Genomic DNA, 19,849 nt, shown 5'->3' with positions numbered 1-19,849 from the left:
CACTTTGTGATGTTCTTGACATCGTTCAGAGAGATGTTAAGTTAAAGCTGAACAGCTTCCTTGACCTGAAGTTTAAACAAGAATCTGACAGTCCTGGAATTTTACTTAAGACTCAGAAACGTGTCTTTAAAAGTAGATGAAAACTACCTTTTAACAAGCATTTTAGAGAAGCCTATAGCTAGCAGTGACTATTTAATTATTTGGGAGCAAATGTTAACTCATCAATATTTTCCAAGACACCGCTGAACTCAAGAACAAAAACAATTTAGGAAGGTGATTTTTCTGCTAATCTGAAGCCCGTGGGATGCTTTTCTTCCCCTACCACACCCCAGTTTTTTTTTTCACAGGAACATGTATGTTGATGTGGGTACCTTTTACACACAATGGAATGAATAAACCTGTAGGTTTTGCAGTCATTCTGTCTGGATTAGCATCATCCGTGTCGTTTATCAGTTCTTAAAATAAATGGTGATGATAGGGCTAGAAAAGATACCAGATGATAAAAGTTTGGTGTGGTCTTGTTAAAAAAAAAAAAAAAAAAAGGATAAAAAAGATGTTAAGGCAAGAGTATCCGAAAAAAGATTCTGGCAGGTTATATGGGGACTGGTAATGGTTGGGGATGTGACAGATAGCATGGGATGAATGATAAGACTTATTTTTAGTCATAATTGAAGTGCCTTGCTCCAAGTCACCATAGAAATGTTGTAGTTACTTTTATTGGTTTGTATCCCCTTTTTGTTAAGGATTATTGCATGTTGTCCAAGTGACAGCTAAAATTGGCCTGGAAATAAAAACTAAAAATAGGAAAATATATTGAGAAAAAGAAGACAAGCTTTTAAGACCTTTGAAATGGCAACGTAGGGGAGTTTTCTGAGGAATGGACTGAGGAAATTACCGCAAATTGGAAATAACTGGATTGTGCTGTATTGCTTTCTTTCTTTGCAATCCCTATTTTGAGGTGGTATATGAATGCCCTATAGACTTCTTTCTAATCCTTTGGTCCATGGTAACTTTTTGACTTAGGAATTTACTGTTAGGAAAATATAAAGAGGTTTCATTGTTCTATTTTCAGGTCTTGTAAATTATTGCCTTGTGATCTTATTTCCTATTGAATAGGGATGATGACTTCCATATGCATGGTTGGAAGGTGTCAAATCAGATGAAAATGTGTATTAAGTTTCATAGATTATAAACAATGCTTTATACATATGCAAAGGCAAAAAGGTCTTCTGACCTCAATGGTTATTTATTTATTTATTTATTTATTTATTTATTTATTTCCCTTGGAATCTAAAAGTAGATTGCCAGGGCATGGAAAGTGGAGATAGGAATTTTAAACCTGAGTTAAATATATATGGAGAATTTGGAAAAAAATCCCTATCTTGCTTTGCTGAGTAAATGCTCTTATTGACTTGCAAGAAAGCTTTTTGGGGGAGGGAGTAAGGTGTGGATAAAAGGGATGTAACAATTTCATAGCTGTTTACAGCAATTTCACACCATGCTGTAATCAGGTACTGACTGATACCAAGAAGTCTGATGCCCTGTTACAATATCGCACAATTTGCAAAAAACCCTATGAGAGAGCTATGTGCAAATGAAGTGAAATTATCACACTAAATACGAGCAAACAATTTACTGTCTGTGGAAAACAGCATAATCCATCAGGCCGTACACAATACAAGTGGCAAGTTTGGTTTGTTTTTTTTTTTTTACTTGGATATTATTTGGTTTTGTAGTTGATAACATGACCTCATCACCTTATACAGGTGTGTGTTAGTGCCTACATAGCAGCAAATACTCCATAATAAAAATGTATTTTCTTTCTATAATAGAAGCAGTTCATAGTTATGCTTTGGATTGTATCTATTTGCTGATTTATAGGTGAACATCTTTTGTGTATATAAATAAAGTACATAATTAAGGTTAATTCAAATAACATTGGGTGTAGGGGGTGGGAAATTCATAAGTAGCTTCTGTACCTTGGGAAAAAGTATCACATGGCTCCAGCTCTTGTGGCAGTAACAGTCTCCAGAGAGTCTTTGCACAAATAAGCAGACTGGATTCTTAATTCAGTAGAGAGCAGGCGCAGAAAAGAGTAGTGCTCAGATGATCCAGTTCATTGTATCCCTGTTGCTAAGCAGACAGGCTTTTGTACCAGTTGGAACATTTTCAGGCTATGTGGCTGCATTCCTAGATGAGTTGCAATAATTAAATGTGAAAGCAGTGGTTGCCAGCATTGCTTGCCAATTCCAGTTTTATAATAAGGGGCAAAACCATCTGATCAGCCCCAGACAGAAACAGAAATTTGTTTTACCTATGTGCCAAATGAATGGCAGTGTGAGTTTGAAGAAAAAAACCATAAAAATCCTCTTAGCTATGGACTGCCTTAATATTCTGAGAGGAGATACTCCTTTTTGGTAGGGAATATTCTGGAGGTGAAGGAGGAAATTCCCTTTAACTGATTCTGTTTCTACTGGTAAGAGGGTTTTTTTGGATTGTTTTGTTGTTTGTTTGTTTGTTTTTAAAAACCTGTTTCAAGGCTCCTTTAGCTTCTGATTTTGCTAGGCACTAAATTCTTCTTATGTAATAGATAAGTCCAGATATTATCTGTAATCTGCTGGTTTTCCAGTTGTGTTGTTTCATCAGCTTTTTCAGCACCTCTGCTAGGGACTCAATAATAAGGGAAAGAGAACTGAACTTTTTGCTTCTTCTGAGCTGACAGTTGTGGGGATGGAGAAATGGCAAATAAAAACTTCTGGGTTCTATGTGAGTGAAAGGGGCCTATGCAGTAATTTTCTATCCTTTTGGATGGGCTCTGGAACTGATTAAGGGCTACTGTTGATTCTTACTGTTATATCTGGGTGAAAGGTCTGATAATATAGGGATTGAGACCACACAGAAAATGAAAACAGGTAATAAAACCAGAATAAAACCTTGAGATTTGATTACTTTTTTCTTTTGCAAATTTATCTAAAAAAGGCAAGTATGTTTCTCCAACATAAAAAGATTACCAGGAGTAAAAAGAAGATAATTATGTGGACTTTTATTTTTGTTTTACCAGATTGTTACTAGAATTTTTATTTATGGGGGTTTTTTTAAGTTGACATTTGATGGCTTCTTTTTAATTTTTCTTATCTTCTACCTGCACATAAGCTTTTTTTCACATGCAGTAGAAGATGAAGTGAGAAAAGAGGTGGGACAACCTGCCTCCTAAATAAATCCTAACTCAGTTAGAGCTCCTTGCTACCTTTCCCACAAGAGAAGACGTCTTGCATTTTGTATTTTAATTTTTTTTTGCAGCCTTTTTTTTACTACATTGGCATGAACCTCCTATTTGGGTAGGAAGTACCTGGGTTCTAAGTTTCTGTCATTAAATGAGACTTGTCTTTCTGAAACTAGTGGTTTTACAGAAATGTTTTTTCTTCCAACTGGAAAATAACTTTGCTTTAAAACTTCCAGACGGTTTTTGTGTATGTAGATACGTTTTCTTATTCTATGGATAAGATGAAAAAAAGGATCAAAGTTCAAGCCATAATTCAGGAGTGGCACTGGAGGCTTGCCTTGAAACATTAAGAATTCTTAGTGTGGAAACTATGCTTTCCTCTGTGCTTTCACAAGAACTATACAAAGGTAATTTGTGAGGTCTCTAATATCCGCTTTTCTTTAATAGGTCTGGTATTGTAAGTTTTAGGGCACATAGAAAATCGTGATGTAAGTTTAAAGTTGTCATTTCTGTTCTTTTTTTTTGGTTTTACTATTTGTATAGTCAAAATCATAAGGTCCTGACTGAGTCAGACTGAGTTAAGTAAAACTTGAAAGACTTGCACTGGGCACGGTAGTCAGGGAGTGGACCTCAAAACAATGCATGGTAGCCTTGATGAACAGTATACTAATATTTCCTACTTACTCTTCCTTTGGTTGGTAATAAAGAAGACTTCAACTGCTACTTTGAATTTACCAATAGTGCTAAGTTATTTACCCTAAATTGCTAGCTAATTTTTCACCTGATTGATTTTTTGATGAACCGTTGCCCTTCACTGATAGCTGTCATTGCCACAAATTCTGCTCATTTTGATTATGGCTTATATCAAGAATTACTTTTGTGTCTTAGTTCAAGCTGTAAGTCACATTTTATCACGTAAACAAAACAATAAAAATGCATAGAGAGGAGTAAATGTGAATAATGTGTCTCTATAAATAAAAGGCAGAATGATATATAATCTTTATGGTACAAATGTGTTGTCTCCCATCTTGCTGCTACTGTATTACCTTCCTGTGGAGTAAATGTACAATGTGACAATAATTATTTATTTTCCCATGTTTCTGGGCTAACATTTCACTGTACAACAGCTCCCCTTTCTTCTTGAATTTTTGCTGTTAGGTGAGCTGATGTGAAATCCCCTTAAAATGTTTCAGCTGCCTTATCTAACTGCTAAACCAAAATTATTGAAGAATCAGAATAGTTTTACTAGGTATCAAGGAATGCAAAGTGATCAATGCTAACAAGGAAGGATGGAAGATGGGAGAGTATTTCCAGATATAATCTAGATAGATCCAGAATGCACTGTGGTTGACGGTTCCTTAAAGGAGGATACTTGATCATTTATTCACTGAACCTATCCCAAGACTTTTGCTATTTATGGTTACTATTTTGAGTAAAATATCACTACTTTTTATGGAAAAACTTTCAGGTAATGCACCCCTGTGTGAGAATGCAGAGCATATTCTTCCTTTGTTGAGCTGCCTGACTTATTATTTTCAAGGCTGAATTAGTAAAGCAACAGCTGTCTGCCTGAGCAAGAAGAAACTGCATCTCAGCTCTGTTTGATTGTTAAGCAAATCATCTTTTACCTGCATTTCAGGCCTGGCTGTTTGACTTTGCAGTGCAAACATATGCACAAGTGTGGATACTCAGGTGTGCTGAGAGGCTCTTTACCTCAGGTACAGAAGGGCACTGAGTCTTTCTTGGCAGGCTGCACCTCCCATGGCAATTTGCTCTCAGGCTCCACTGGAGGAGTTGAAAACAGTGGGAGAAGGTAGTGCTTGGGGAGTGCATGAGTTGGCAGTTATCCTTGGATGGGAAGACAGGCCTTGTTGGGGATATACTCTGAGGATGCCCACTCAGTCCTGCTCCTTTAGAAGTGGGCAAAGATAAAGCTCCAGGCATGCATCCTGCATGTGGGACAGCATTGGCACAACAGTTACTATGTGGTGAAAGCAGTAATAGTATTTTGCAATAGATCCTCTATGGAGGCATGTCCTGCTGCTGCCTTAACAAGCAGTGCATTACAAACAAGTCTTTTGTCTCAGATATTTCATAACTTTAGTAGGTGGGGGGCTTCTGAAACTCACCTTGGGGAAAAAATATTTGTGAAGCGTCGTTTCATAAATACATTCATGATGAATATTCATCTGCTGTACAGAAGAGTTTCTGACTGGGATTCAACTCGCATGCATCTACCAAGACAAATTTTCTATCACAGGCAATTACAACAATTTTAAGCAAGACATGATAAGAATAATGACTAGAAAGAGCAGTTGTAGTTGCCTTGATTATGTTTCATCTAAAAAATGGTTCATTTGATTTCTAAGAACATCTGCCATATTCAGTTTTAATTATTTTCTGATTTCAAGAAAAATAATATAGAAAGTGATAATATTTCATTGAGAAAAAAAGAACCGATTATATCTATTCAGTTTTAAGGATAATTCAGGTTGGAAAGGACCTAAAAAGGTCTCTAGTCCAAACTGTCTGAAAGCAGAGAGAGGTTGAAAAGATAGAAATCTGGGAGATCTGACTGGGTTGCTCAGAGCTTTTAGACCTTGAAAGCCTCCAAGGATGGACACAAGACATATTTGGCATGAATGTCTGATTTCCTCAACTAAGGAAAACATTTCATCTTGTGCTGAAACTGAATGAGACATTGAAGTTAATGTAAGAAGAATCTGAATCAGTTTTCAGGGGCAGAATATTAACTTCCAGCATGTTTCACCCTGGTTTAAGTGGGAGGCAGCCTAAGTCCCAACAGAGAGGGCAGTGCTCCCTCGCTGCTAATGCAGGCAAAAGTGTGAGTTGTGGGCACCTACCATCAAAGAGTAACTCATGTTTACAGTAGTCTATTTTATTATGATTTGGCTGTATTTTTGTATCAGTTCTCATTGGAATTTCTCCCCTTACTGTCAGTAGGAGTTAAGCAGTTGAAACATACTGCAAATGTTCATCTCAGTACTAATCTAAGTGAATTTTGATACTTTCAGTACTTCCACAAAGTGAGATAGTGAAGATAAAGGATTTCTGTGCAAAATTGTGGTAGTTTCTGTTGAGGTTTCCTTTTATGGCCACATGCCTTTTCCTTTATGACCACATCTGTCTCAGCATTGTGTGATAGAAGTTTACTGAGGATAGATAGCTACTTAGGCCAGAATCATGCCAAAGCATTGCAGGAAATAGATTTGATTAGATTAGACTTCATGGTCTTTTTCCATTTCAACTGTGCTTTCAGAGAAGTAATTATTCTGTTCAGCTATGACATGAACATCCGCAAAGTAAAAAGGCAAATTTTTGTGCCTTTAGGAAAACCGTAGTGTAGAGCTTGTGTTAACTTACACTGTCCTTGCTTAATATTAACAGAAGTATAATCACCTTCCTCAAAGTCATGCCCTGTGGTAGGATTCCAGTCCTACAAAGTAGCTGTTCTGATCATCTTGTGCTACATCCACACCACAGTCACAGTGCAAAAGCTACAGTTGTGGGAGATGCACTTACTCTTTCTCTTTTTCCATTCCTATACAGATATATTCTTCCCTAATTTAATTAAATGTCAGTGGAAACTCTGATGTATGTCATCCAGGGGGACAGTTTTGAGTCTCACAAGGGTTAGAAATGTAGGAAGAAAACTTGGTTATAGGCAAATGAATTTTTATTCCATTTCACTTTTGAAATGTGGAGCAAGAAATCTAAATTTAAATGTGTTATCCTGCATGCATAACTTTTGTTGACTCAACCAAATTTATGTATTGTCTAGAGAAAATTGGAACTTATGCCTCCTGGGCAATTAGCAAGATGTTATGCCTCCTTTTACTGTGCACACATTTTCGATCTTGAAGAATTCACATGCTACTTAGAGTTCCATTCTGTTACACCATTGTTGTCCACTGGTACTAGTTAATGCTTACTTCTGGTTTTATTTTTTCTTCCACATTTCAGCCACATGTGTTAAAAAAGAGCAAACTCTATTAGGTCTAGTAGGATAGACATTAATGTGATATGAACTTGAATTGACCACTGTCTCTGTATTTGCAGCTGCATTTGTCTTAGTATTATGAACATGAGCATATAATATTAAAGACACAAGTGACTTTTTAAAGGCGCTTACTTGTAGTATTTGCAGAAAAGAAGTTTCCACATTGATTGTATAAACTGCTTCTCTGTCAGAATAGCATGTGAGGTACCAAGCAAACAGAGTCTTCTGTGTTTTCTCAAAAGTGACTAAGCTTCTAAAAGAAATCGTTGCAATACCTGAAAGTTGCAACAACAGTTTTATCATAAAAGTGTTGTTTTGTTTCAGTTTAGGGAATCATAGAGCCACACAATATCTTACATTGGAAGGGACCCACAAGGATCATCAAAGTCCAACTCCCGACTCTGCACAGAACAGCCCCAAGGATCACACCATGTGCCTGAGATCATTGTCCAAATGCTTCTTGAACTCTGGCAGGTTTGGTGTTATGAACACTTCCCTGGGGAGCCTGTTCCAGTGCCCAACCACCTCTGGGTGAAGAACCTTCCTCTAATATCCAACCTAAACCTCTCCTGACACAGTGTCATGCCATTCCCTTGGGTTCTGTCACTGGTCACCACAGAGAAGAGATCTCCCTGACCCTCTGCTTCCCTTCATAAGGAAGTTGTAGACTACAATGAGGTCTCCCCTCAGTCTCCTCTTCTTCAGGCTGAACAAGGCAAGTGACCTTACTCAGTTCTCCTATGACTTCCCCTCAAGGCCCTGCACCATCTTTGTAGCCCTCCTTTGGATGCTCTCGAGTAGTCTTACATCTTTCTTTTACTGTGGCTCCCAAAAGTGCACATAGTACTTGAGGTTAGGCCACAGCAATGCAAAGTAGAATGGGACAATCGTCTCCTTTGATTTTGCTAGGAGAGCAGTCTTAGCAGAGATAGTGATATCAACCTAATTAATCATCACCATAAGCTTAACTAATTCAAAGTTAACTTTATCTTGCCTTCATTGTTTATTGAGATATAGGATGTAACTACCAAAGCAATAAAACCTGTAAAATATTATGGCTATTTCCATAAGAATAGCTTTTATGAGGTATGGCTGTAATTCCTTGTGATCCTTATTTGTCTGTAAGCCTAAGATGTTCACTGAGTCAGGCCAGACAGGATGTATAAACAATACACTATCTCTGTCAACTACATTGGTAACTTTGAGTGCGTTACATTATTTATTTGAAAGTGTCTGTTGCTTAAACATTGCCTTTGACTAGATGCTTTCGAAGTGATAGGAAGCCTACCATTTTGGGTCCATTTAGTGAAAAGTGAGAGCTCCTTCCCTTACATTTTGAGCTGCAACAATAGGAAACAGTGTCAGAAAGGGTAGTGAATCAAGGTCTGTACGAAAGTGATAATTGAATCTTCTAAACAAATGGTTTCATGGCTGTGCTTTGATTTTCATTTCTCACCACTACCATTTACACAGTGAGCATCTAACATGATTATGCCATCCTTGGTTGTTTAGGCAATATAAAGGACTCATAAGGAAAGGACTGACAGCTAATATTTGTAAATTAAAACACACGATTCTCTATTCTGGATAAAATAGCCTTGAACATCTACTATAGATTATTCCATGTGTTATTTAATGAGAGGCTCCAGCAGACCAACTAAGATGCAGATTTCAAAAGTTTGTTTTAGTGGGATTTATGCTTGTATTAGATTTCTTAAGGAGCCCTGTCAAAATGCCAGTAATTGTAGAGACACAAAAAGTCTTCAAGCAGTTCCTCTCTGGATCCTGCACTGAGTTCTCATGATAGTAAGGGGGATGTCTGGTTGTGGTTCTTGATTCTGCAAATCCCAGTTATGGATTCCAAATTAGTTAGATGGTAATTGACAAAGTCATTACCCTAGGGTAGGAACTGTGAAATACTTCCATCAAAGGTTCCCTAAAATTGCTGCGGTCTGGGTTTTACTGAAATGTCAGGATTGTTGATACTTTTTTACAGGCATAAAGTGTAAGCATACTTTTCCTCACAATAAGTAGGGTTTTATTACAATACTCTCACTATTTCACTGAGGCCACTTCAGAAGAAAAGTCATGATCCTTAGTCATATAAGTTACGGAATAGAGAACCTACAAGACACCTGGAGTACATTTTTTCCTCAAAAGAATGTCTTAGTATTAATTTGAATTACTAAAACAGATACGCTTTTTAAATTACTAATTACTAGAACAATAGGCTTGTTCATTTTAAAAAAGTTTATTTTAAAGAACTGTCTTGAAAAATGCTTGGAAAGACTTCCTGCTTGTTTCATAATGGAAAGGCTAAATGTTTTGTTTTGAAAGTGTCAAAATGATTTTTACTTGAAAATAGTAAGTTATTTTGATGTTTTTAAAGCTATTTGCAGTGTTCATTAAAAAAGAGGGTTTTTTAAATTTATTTTGTCATTTCAAAATGGTTTATATTATTTAGAAATCATACTGTATGGAAAATCAACTCTTAATCCTAGCAAAAGAAGTAGATCATTATGCTACAGAAATAAGGTAACCTCTCCCAAAGTAGACTTTATTAGAAAGGGACAAGCCTTTCAATTTGTACAAGTCTTTATCTTTCTAAATTTATTTTATGTGAGTTTATGGCATAATTCTTCATAAAATACAGCAGAATATTTTGTGTTGATAATACTTAACACGTTTACAAGATAAAGATAGCAATTTCAGAGTACTCTTTTATCTCTTAATTGATTTGCTTTTTAATAAATAAATATACTCAAATGCAATGCCAAGGTGATCACAGATGTGGGAGTACAGGGGAAGGAGAAAACAATGGTGTGGTAATTTAGGAGTAAATATCTTCTGAGTGCAGTATTGTTGGAATTGTTGAATTAAATACTACCATAGGAGCAGTAAAGCTTGAGAATGGATGACAGCAGGATTACAATTTTAGGTGCTATTTTCTCTTGAAGGTTGCCCATTTGTTTTAATTATTGTTATGTCAACCAAAGAAATTCTTATTACATGATTTGTACCAGAAAACTTCAGTGTTATGAGAGTGCTAACCTTAGGTTACCAGCAGGGTTTCCTAGAATATCCAGTCTAAATAATTATCCAACACTATACTAGCTGTATTTAAAATATTTTTTATTATTATTTTTTATTTTATTTTTTATTCAAATATTATTTTATCTGGAACTTGGAAGTAGGATAACGAAGTTACTTTGTCCAAAATCCATGATTTAGAGTAATTCAAGTCCACTAAGCTTTTGTGACTTTTTATAGCCAAGTTTTATAGTGAAAAGATAATGTGGTTACAAAATGCAGGTGTCATTGGTCTGAGTCACTGTTGGTTGGGAGTGGAGGTTTTATTTTGGTTACCTTTTAAGATATAAATCTATCCACTTTTGCACTAACTTTTTCATTTAGTTTCTTATCTTCAGTATATGTCCACATGATATTCAACAGTATTCTAAAATATATTATGTATATCTTACTATAAAAATAGAAGTTTTCACATTGATTGAGTATGAAAAAGGCATAGTATCTTCCCTGGGGTCCTGTCCTATTCCCATTTAGATTGACAGATACCTTCCTGTTGTTCTGTGTTAAAATAGATTCAGGGTCACAATGTAAATTTGAGAGAACTAAAGGGTTTTTTCCTTCTCTTTAAAATTACTTCCACAGCACCTTAAAATGTCCTTGATGTTTAAGTGATTCTTTTGTGCAGATGAGAATTTCTGCTCCTGATAGCTGATAGCTTGATAGAGAAGAGCAAGTTACCATTCAGTTATAACACATCAAATACAGACAGACTTCTGTTTCTATTTTTAGGAAATACTCCATAGATGCCCAAAGGCAGGTGACAAATTAAGGAAAGAGAAAGAATGAAATAGAAAGTATAAACAACCTTGGAATCTAATATCGGGGTTCCAGTTGACACACACTGAGGACTATTTCATGGCTTAAATAATAACACAATTTTCCTCCCAACTGACTCGTGTCAGAAAAATTTAGGTAAGACTTGTTATTATATTTACTTGTTGACTTTTTCTCTCTTTTTTTTTCTTTTTTTCCTCTTCATTCTACTTTGTGGTAGTTAAAGATCTAGGCATGCTTTGAGTATCCTGCAGAAATACTGTCTCCAGGTACCATTAGAGAAATGCATTTTTAAAATTCTACATTCTTAAGATTAACCTAAGTGAAACTCAGACCAGGTGGTTGTCAAGTTCGTTGATTTAGTGCATAACATATACAACTTTCCGCATACAAACCAAATTATCAGACCTGAAAATAATGAGTGGGAACAAGATTTAAATGTCCTTTGGTCCTTTGTGTAGATGGGGATTAAAAAAAAAAAAAAAAAGAAATTATTTGGCCTCTTGAAAGTCATCTTGCACTTGGGCTTCTCACTGCTGCTGTCTGGAAATAACAATTCTCTTTGAAATGGCTAGCTGCAAACCTGAAAGTGAGAGTTTGTGTGGAGAGGGTTTGTGTGGAGAGGGTGGAGCATACAGGGGTGTCTTCTATAAGCTTCCCCTATGTCCAGTAGAGCCAATTCCAGATGATTCCAAGACAGACACACATGCTGGCCAAGGCTGAGCCCATCAGCAATGGTGGTAGCACCTCTGGGATAACAGATGTAGCAGTGAGGGCTGGAACTGGGCAGGAGCAACTGTAGCCAGAGAGAGGAGTGAGAATACATGACAGAAACAATTCTGCACACAACAAGGTCAGTGAAGAAGAAAAGGGAGGAGATGCTCCAGGCGCTGGAGCAGAGATTCCCCTGCAGAAGAGTGTGAGGAGTCCTCCTCCTGAGGAGGAAGGAGTAGCAGAGACAACTATTCCCTGCAAGTTTTTCTATGTGGCATGCCTAGTTCACCTCATTTTAAGGTTTTCAAAGGGATGAAGCTACAACTGATAGGGAAGACTTTCTTCGGGTCTTGATAAATCCATTGTCAAGGTAATTCTTGCAGCTCATTGGGAAGCATATTGCAGTTCCTAAGACTTTCAGGCTCATTTGCAGGCTGCTGTGGGTTTGTGTGTTCCAAGCATTCTACCTCTTGGGAAACAGTGGACCCAGTTAATCTGTCTTGGATTCATCAGCTGAGCAGCATTCATTTTTCACACTAATCAAGTTTTAGGGGTTAAAAAAGCGTATATGGTGAATTCAGGCAAAGCAGAAGTTCACAGCCTTGGTTGCCAAATTTTGAAAAACCTGTGACATGAAGAAGTAAAATAATCAGTGTAACCTTAAGGTTTACATGAGGTGAAATAATTTCCTTGATGTTGCTTAGGATTGTTGAAGCAAATCTTGGCCTTAGACCAAGGTGGGCAATACAGCTGGTAGACACCCCTCTGTGGGATGCTGACCTCACAGTGGGAAAATGAAGTACTCATGTTGTCCCAGGCTGCTCTGAGAAGCAGGCATAATAAGCATTTTCTATGAATTTACCAGGGAGGAGACTTCCCCTTTTGACACTTGTAACCTGTCTCATGGTGCTTATCAAAGGATCCATGACCCTTTCCTTTTGCTGGCTTCTCTCAGATTATTACTGTGCCTCATTAGTCCATTCCTCTGGCTTCAGTGGCTTCCCTCTTGTCAGCTTTCCAAGACTGCTATCAGTCTTCTAAAATCAATAGGAGGATCGATCGTACAACTGTTCTCTTAATTCTACAGTCTGTACCATGTCCACAGCTTTCCATAGAAATCATGCAGGGTATGAATAATCCAGTCATCAAACTTGTCATTAGCTGTGGAATTAAACTCCATAACTTTTGTTAGTTGCCTACTTGTATACATTTATATGAACCACTGATTTTTCTAATGTAAGGGGCCAGTTTCTGATACCGTTACCTTGCCTTGTCTCTTAACTGTGAGAGCTAACACAGTAGGTCTGTTCAGAGTTCTGAGTAAAATGCCAGAAATTAGTTTAAAAAAAAAATGAAGTCTATAAAGATGTGAGAAAATCACCAACTTTCAGCTTTCATAAGTTACAATATCTAAAGAAACTCTTCCTGAATGTCTGGAATGTAGCAGTTTCAAATGCAGCTCTGGGAGTCATGGCAACGACTCACCTGGTGTCTGAGGATCAAAATACCCGAATTAATATTTTTCTTCAAGCTTACCCTTTTGCACAGAGAGACTCCTTCAGCAATTATTTCTGCTATGTATTTCCTCTCTGTTCATATTTGAAATATAGGCTGTAGTGGAGGATTGTGACTCATATGTACTTTATTTTCCTGTTTGATAGACGTGTATTAAACCCATTCCTGATGTTCTTAAAGCATTAAGGCATTTTTCTGCTTTGGGCCTGTTGCTAAGTGCCGGATAGCTTGGAAAGGCAGAAATTAAGAAAGGAATTTGTCCCAATGCTAGAGAAAATAATACTTGTTAATGATTCTAATGAACCTGTGAGTCTTAACCTGGATGCATCTGAGGATAATAACTTTTTTTTCTTCAAAAAGTAATAAATGCAAAACTTTGTTAAAAGTTTTGCTTTTTGAAGATTCTAGAGTAATAATATATGGAGTTCCATTTACATTTTACAGTTGTTCTTATAGTTAATATTAAAAATATAGCTAAGTAAACAAAACCTCATCTAAAAAATGTAAACCTCATGTAAAAAAATGACAAATGAGACTATTTTCTGATAATGAATGTCAGCAAAGCATAGCCTGATTCCTTGTGATAGGGATAAATATATTTGTACTAATGTGCTTAAAAGGCAACTATTAGTTTTTAATGAATGTAAGAGATTTACTTTTTTAGCAGAGCTGCTAAAATAATAATCATACATAAAGGAGTAATTTACACAAGCTCAGGAAATTATATTCAGAGATTTAGCTAGGGAATTTGGTTCTGGTTTGAAAGATAACGTTCATTTTTATATACAAAAAATTGTTTAATTCATTATCGTACTTTTATTCTGCAGACACTGAAAAGCTTTAATGCCCCCCAAATTACTTAGATGTGACTAAGTTTTATGAGTTATCAAGCACTAAGGATATAAATAGCCTTATTATTATTCTCTCATAGCTGGTGCAATACAGTTCCAGAACACTACTATTGCACAATAGGAGGCATTTTAAAGGATGGGTTTGCTCCCAACATTAGTGTACCAGTTTAGCTTGTTTCTGAGATAATATACTGACTGAAAGTGACATACGATTTTAAGGCATCGGTTGAAGTGCAGACTGTCACATTAAACATTAAAATGTGTTGAATAGGCAGGCACTATGTGTTTTTTGAAATTAGGCTTTTGATTAATATTCTAATGCAGCACCAATGTAGGATTAGTGGTCACTTTAAGAAATAAGAAAATGGATCAGACCTCAACGTTCTACCTTCATGTTGGATGCAACTTTCACTTGCTTATGTCTGTGAATAAATGTGTATGTATATGTATATAAAATATAATGCCATTTGTGATGGAAAGCGGTGGAGCTGAAGCTATGAAACCTGGATTAGGAAGCAGACATTTGGACTCTTACCTTAATTTGTAGGAACTCAGCTGGTTGTCACCAACAGATATCAATAGTAAGAGTCATGTGGCTCCACACACATCACAAATTGAGAATTTCTCATAACTTGGAATTCACTTCTCCCTGTTCTCCAGAGAAACTCTTGACATGCTGTATGGAATATAGCATAATATCAGACAGTGAGATAAATATCAGTGCATCATCATTAGCGTGGATTATTAATGTCACCACAAAGAACTTTGTTCTCTGCAAAGCACTGATCTCTTCTCTCTGGTGACCAGTGACAGGACCTGAGGGAATGGCCTGAAGTTGTGTCAGGGAGGTTTAGGTTGGATATTAGGAAAAGGTTCTTCCTCCTAGGTGGGCACTGGAACAGGCTGCCCAGGGAAGCACCAAGCCTGACAGAGTTCAAGAAGCGCTTGGACGATACTCTCGGGCCCATGGTGTGATCCTTGGGGCTGTCCTGTGCAGGGCCAAGAGTCTGACTCAGTGATCCTTGTGGGTCCCTTCCAACTTATATTCAGTGATGCTGTGAAATTCATAAACCTGGCTGAATTAGGCGCTAGGAAATCCACTGTTAATTTTGGTTTAGCTCTGCATGTCTATTGCTTGAAACTTAATCAGGGTGAGTGTATCAGATAAAAAGCAGAAACTAGAGAAATAATTTTAGAAGTAATTTACATGCTCTGTGAAGCTCATTCAAGGGAACTTAGTGGCAACTTTATAGTTGAGAAATTTGTGGTAAAAGTGATATCTTTTGTCTTTACTTAATGATAGGAAAATGAAAACCAACCTGGTACTGTAACATTATGTTCTAAAGAGCCGCTAGCTGTTAATACCCAAAATGTACTAAGTGATAATACTCTTATGCCAGACTGATAAGCACCTGTACAAAAGATATAGATTGCCAGCTAAATTAGTCTGGTAATCCTGATAAGTCCATAGTGAGGTCTATAACATCTGCTAGAGGCAAAAATGTATTCTGTAAGATTTGCCTTACATCTATATTTTCAGTCTATGCATGTCAATCAAATTATTTTGGGAATGGCTTTAGCTTCTCAGATAGAGAAAATGGCCTTGAAGAATTCCTTCAAATCCATGTCCCTATATCTAACTTTCAGCAGGGTAAAAGATGATGCTTCCTAGGTTGTGGCTTTGAAGCTACAGGCTTTCATGGTGGCCCTAGATTAAAAGTGAAATTAAAAAAAGTGTTTGATCTAATCCTTCTTTTTCTTATTTTTATTTTTACTCTTTCCATCCAATGAAAGAGAATGTTTAAAAGTAATGGTGGTTGAATATATGGAAAAACATAGGAGTTGTCAGAAATTACTGTGTCTTGTAATGCAGCAGCCACTTTGGATTGTGTTCATTAATCATTATCACGTGGTTAAAACACATTCCTAAGACTGCTCTAAAATGGTTCTCATAGTCTGGCTCAGTGATGTCACATGGGAATAAAAGGGTGATATTTAAATTCAAGTTCGGTTACAGATGGCTTAGACTTACACACAAACTGTATTTATATTGAGTTATTTCAGTGGCTTTATAAATAGAAGTAAGAGCATTGCATATAAAGCTAATGAACTCTCAATGTGCAGTCAGGTGGGCAGAATACAAGTGATTATATACTTACATGAGAAATTCCAGCATAGGGAAAAATTATTTCTTTTGGTGGCCACATATTTTATCCATGGTAACTTGTTCTATTTGAAGAATATACATTAAATCTTTTTTAAAAGAATATAGGATGTAGTTCATCTGTATGAGACATCAAATGAATCTGTCAGACAGCTGACCTGATAATGTGCAACAACCAAGGACTTGGCAACTCTCTACTCACAAAATTCTTTGCTATCAATATTGCATTAATAATTTAGTTTCTGCTAATTTAAAATAAATATTCTTTCAGGGACTACATCCAGCACAGTAAAATGTGATGTAGAATCAGCGTTACTGTTGTATTGGGAATAGGAAGTAAAACCAGGATATTTCAATTTGGCCTCCTAGAGCAAGTGTGGCATTTGTCTACCTGAGTGTAATTTATGCATGGTAAACTGAAGATATTTTGTGAGGCTCTTTCCCTGGGAGACACCTTTCCACAGATAGAAGACTAAAGGCCAGAAAAAAAAGATCATTCCAATAGCAGCACATAGCCAATGCAGTCCTGACTTAATCCTACCAAATAGGTGGTGACAGGAAGCAAGGATAACAAAAAGAGGCTGTTTCATTTTTCTGTACAGTAGTTTACTTGCTTGTCCCAGGCATTTGGTTTGTAGGGGTGTGGGTCTTTTGTTGGGTTTTGTTTGGGTTTTTTTTTTCACGTGAACATAAAACAAAAATTCACATAAATGAAATAGTTAAAGAAACCATGGAGAGCCTGGAAGTAGGGGAAATAAATGAGTGCACTTTTCAGTATGATTCATGTTAACAGAGCATAATTTGGGAACTGAAGTCCATTGCTTTGCAATGTATTGTGAAAGAAATTATTTTATCATAGAAATGGAGGACAGCCTTTTGGATGACAAATGTTTTCTTGTGAATGACCTTCTCCTGCATTCTTTTCTTCAATGTTTGAAAGGCAAGAAGGTGTCAGTAGAGGTAGTAATTATTATAAATCTGGTCTCTGGAGGCTTTCTCATCTGTGCTTCCATTTAATAAATCATCTTTTCTGCCTCTTCCAAAACAATATTTGAAAGTCTTTTGAGCTTCTTTTTACCTTCTTTTTTTCTTTTCTTTTTTTTTTTTCTTTTTTTATCCCTCTTTGTCTCATCCTATTGCAAGGCACATCTGTGGATTGCTCTGTTGCCTCCTCATGTTCTACACAAAAGCAGAAGACTGTGATGAATGGTAATCCCACTCTGTGGTCGTGTATAAACAGACATGCCATGTAATTGTTGATTTCACTGTTTGCTTTCAAGTCCTCTATGTTTCGATCCATACAGCGCAGCTTGTATCTGTAAACTTTCCCATATCTTTTGACCAAGTGACTTGCTGAAATGAACAGCAGTTTTAGTATCTACTTGTCACTACTTTATCAGTCTCCAGTTAATAAAATTTGTATTTTTAGAGAATCAGGATAAAAGCCATCTATGTGACCCTTCCTGTCTATTTTGAAAAATTAATTCTGGGAACTTTTTGACCATAGATTATGCTTCATTCTGTTTTTGTTTGTTTGTTTGTTTGTTTTGTTTGTTTTGGTGTGGGTTTTTTGTGTGTGTTTTTTTTTGGTGGGTTTTTTTGGTTGTTTTTTTTTTTTTTTTTGGGAGGGGGGTTGTTACATACTTAAATTACTTTTTTCATACCATGCTCTTGGAGAGCACTTGTGAAGTAGAGATCATGCAATGGCATGACTTGAGCTGGAAATTTAAAAGAACATTTCTCTCCTCACTGTGAGAACACTATAAAAATGTGTACCAAACTGATGCTTTTTGTAAAAGCTGTAGATCCACTGACAGAGAATTTGAATAATCTCCATTTTTCATTCCCCTTTTGATAGAGGATGGCAAAAGTACTTGTCTACAGAGATAATTAGAGGGGGTAGATTAAAAAAAATGGCTTAATCTATGCATTTGAGCAAGTTTAAATTAAGAGCTTTTTTCTGTAAGTTGGTCTTGATGGATGATTTACATGCATAGATGCAATATTAACAGGAGGAACAAGATGATTTTTAAGGAAATTTAGGCTTCTACATTTCAGATACACACCCAATCTAATTGTTTATTCTTTCTTTAACATAGGAGGGGGAACAAATCAACCTGAACACTTCTGAGGAATGATTCATCATATGGTCTACTGTAGGCTGAGTTGATAGAGTTTAGGAGTGCCTGTTGTCTCTATTGGCAATAAGGGAAGCCTAAAGGGTAGATGTAGACAGTGTGAACACCTAAGACTGACCATTGGTATTGAAATGTACTTTCTAGAGGTCATGAACCTGCTGCTATAGCCTTTCCTATGTTCATGTTAGGTGTGTTCCAGGCAAATGAAACTATTGCATTGCTTTGAAAGAAAGCGAAATGCCACTTAGAACAGTGTCTATCCATTTATGGACTGTTGTTTTATAGGTAAGATTGAATAACGAAATAGGTATTACTTACGAGGGGTTTGTTCCAAATCTGGCACCTTTCCTTTTTTTTTTTTTTTTTTTTTTTGGTAGGATTATTGTCACTGGAGCTGACAATGCTGTGTCAGCAGCACATCACCACTGTGATGGTGACTTGTAATACCTGACATGAGATGATCCAACAAAGGCAACAGGAGTTCTTCAGAGTGTTATTTTCTGATCCAAACTTACAAAGACTAGTTTCCTGAAGTTATATGAACCGTAGTCACATACAGAGTCTGGACATGATTGAAAATCTGTAATTCAGTGCCATGACTAGCTCTCAAATGTGTTAGTTAGTCAACATAAATGTGCAACTTAGATGTTACATTTGCCATCAGATCCCTCTTTGTACAGATTACGGGTAAGGACCGAGGTTTACCTTACCAGTGAATTTCATGGTTACTTAGATGTAAATTATCTAGGTACAAAGAATGTGGCTCAGCTGATATAAGTCACTTAGATATTTTTTGTGCCTGTTGACAAAAATTAAGTGGTCAAGCTTTTGAAGAAAGTGGGAGCTAGAGTGTTTCTGTCTTCATATGCAAATACATGTTATATACACTTAAAATTATATACCCTTGCTTATTGTTGGGAGTATTTTTAGACAAACAGTTGGCCAAAAGCAAGCCTGTGGCATATTTCTTTACAGCCTATTCTGACAGCAAACTGGGAATTTTTTATGTCTTATTCAAATAATAGATATTGCATATCTTCTGTAAGAGGACCTGCTTCAAACAATTAAACAAAAAAAAAGCATAATTCAGGATTTAATATAATTTATAAGTACAAAACTTTAAGAAATAAATAGGCAAGTTTATTGAATCTGTTTTGCATGACTTTTTGTTTTTTATTCTGTGGGTTTTATTCTGATGGGGTTTTATTCTGATGGGTTTTCCTTTAAATTGTTGGAAACCTGTGGAAGTGAGGATTTTATTTTAAATCATCAGACACTTAATGGAATAACTCAAATCCCCAAAGCATATAAAATATTTGAATGCCAATATTTGCAATGAGATCTGTTTATTAGACATAC

At 36.4% G+C, this 19,849-nt stretch overlaps 1 protein-coding gene across 2 annotated transcripts in view; it reads left to right on the top strand.

The window, feature by feature from the left end:
* The window catches only part of ZNF385D (zinc finger protein 385D), a 410,553-nt gene that overhangs the window by 214,594 nt on the left and 176,110 nt on the right, over positions 1-19,849 (top strand). The window lies entirely within an intron of this gene.

The sequence above is a fragment of the Empidonax traillii genome, unplaced genomic scaffold, assembly GCF_003031625.1.
Source record: "Empidonax traillii isolate 1590-97213 ecotype Southwest subspecies unplaced genomic scaffold, ASM303162v1 scaffold81:size2596050, whole genome shotgun sequence".
NCBI lineage: Eukaryota > Metazoa > Chordata > Aves > Passeriformes > Tyrannidae > Empidonax > Empidonax traillii.
Note: the sequence above shows the minus strand (reverse complement) of the source record. Positions and strands in the feature narration are given on the sequence as shown.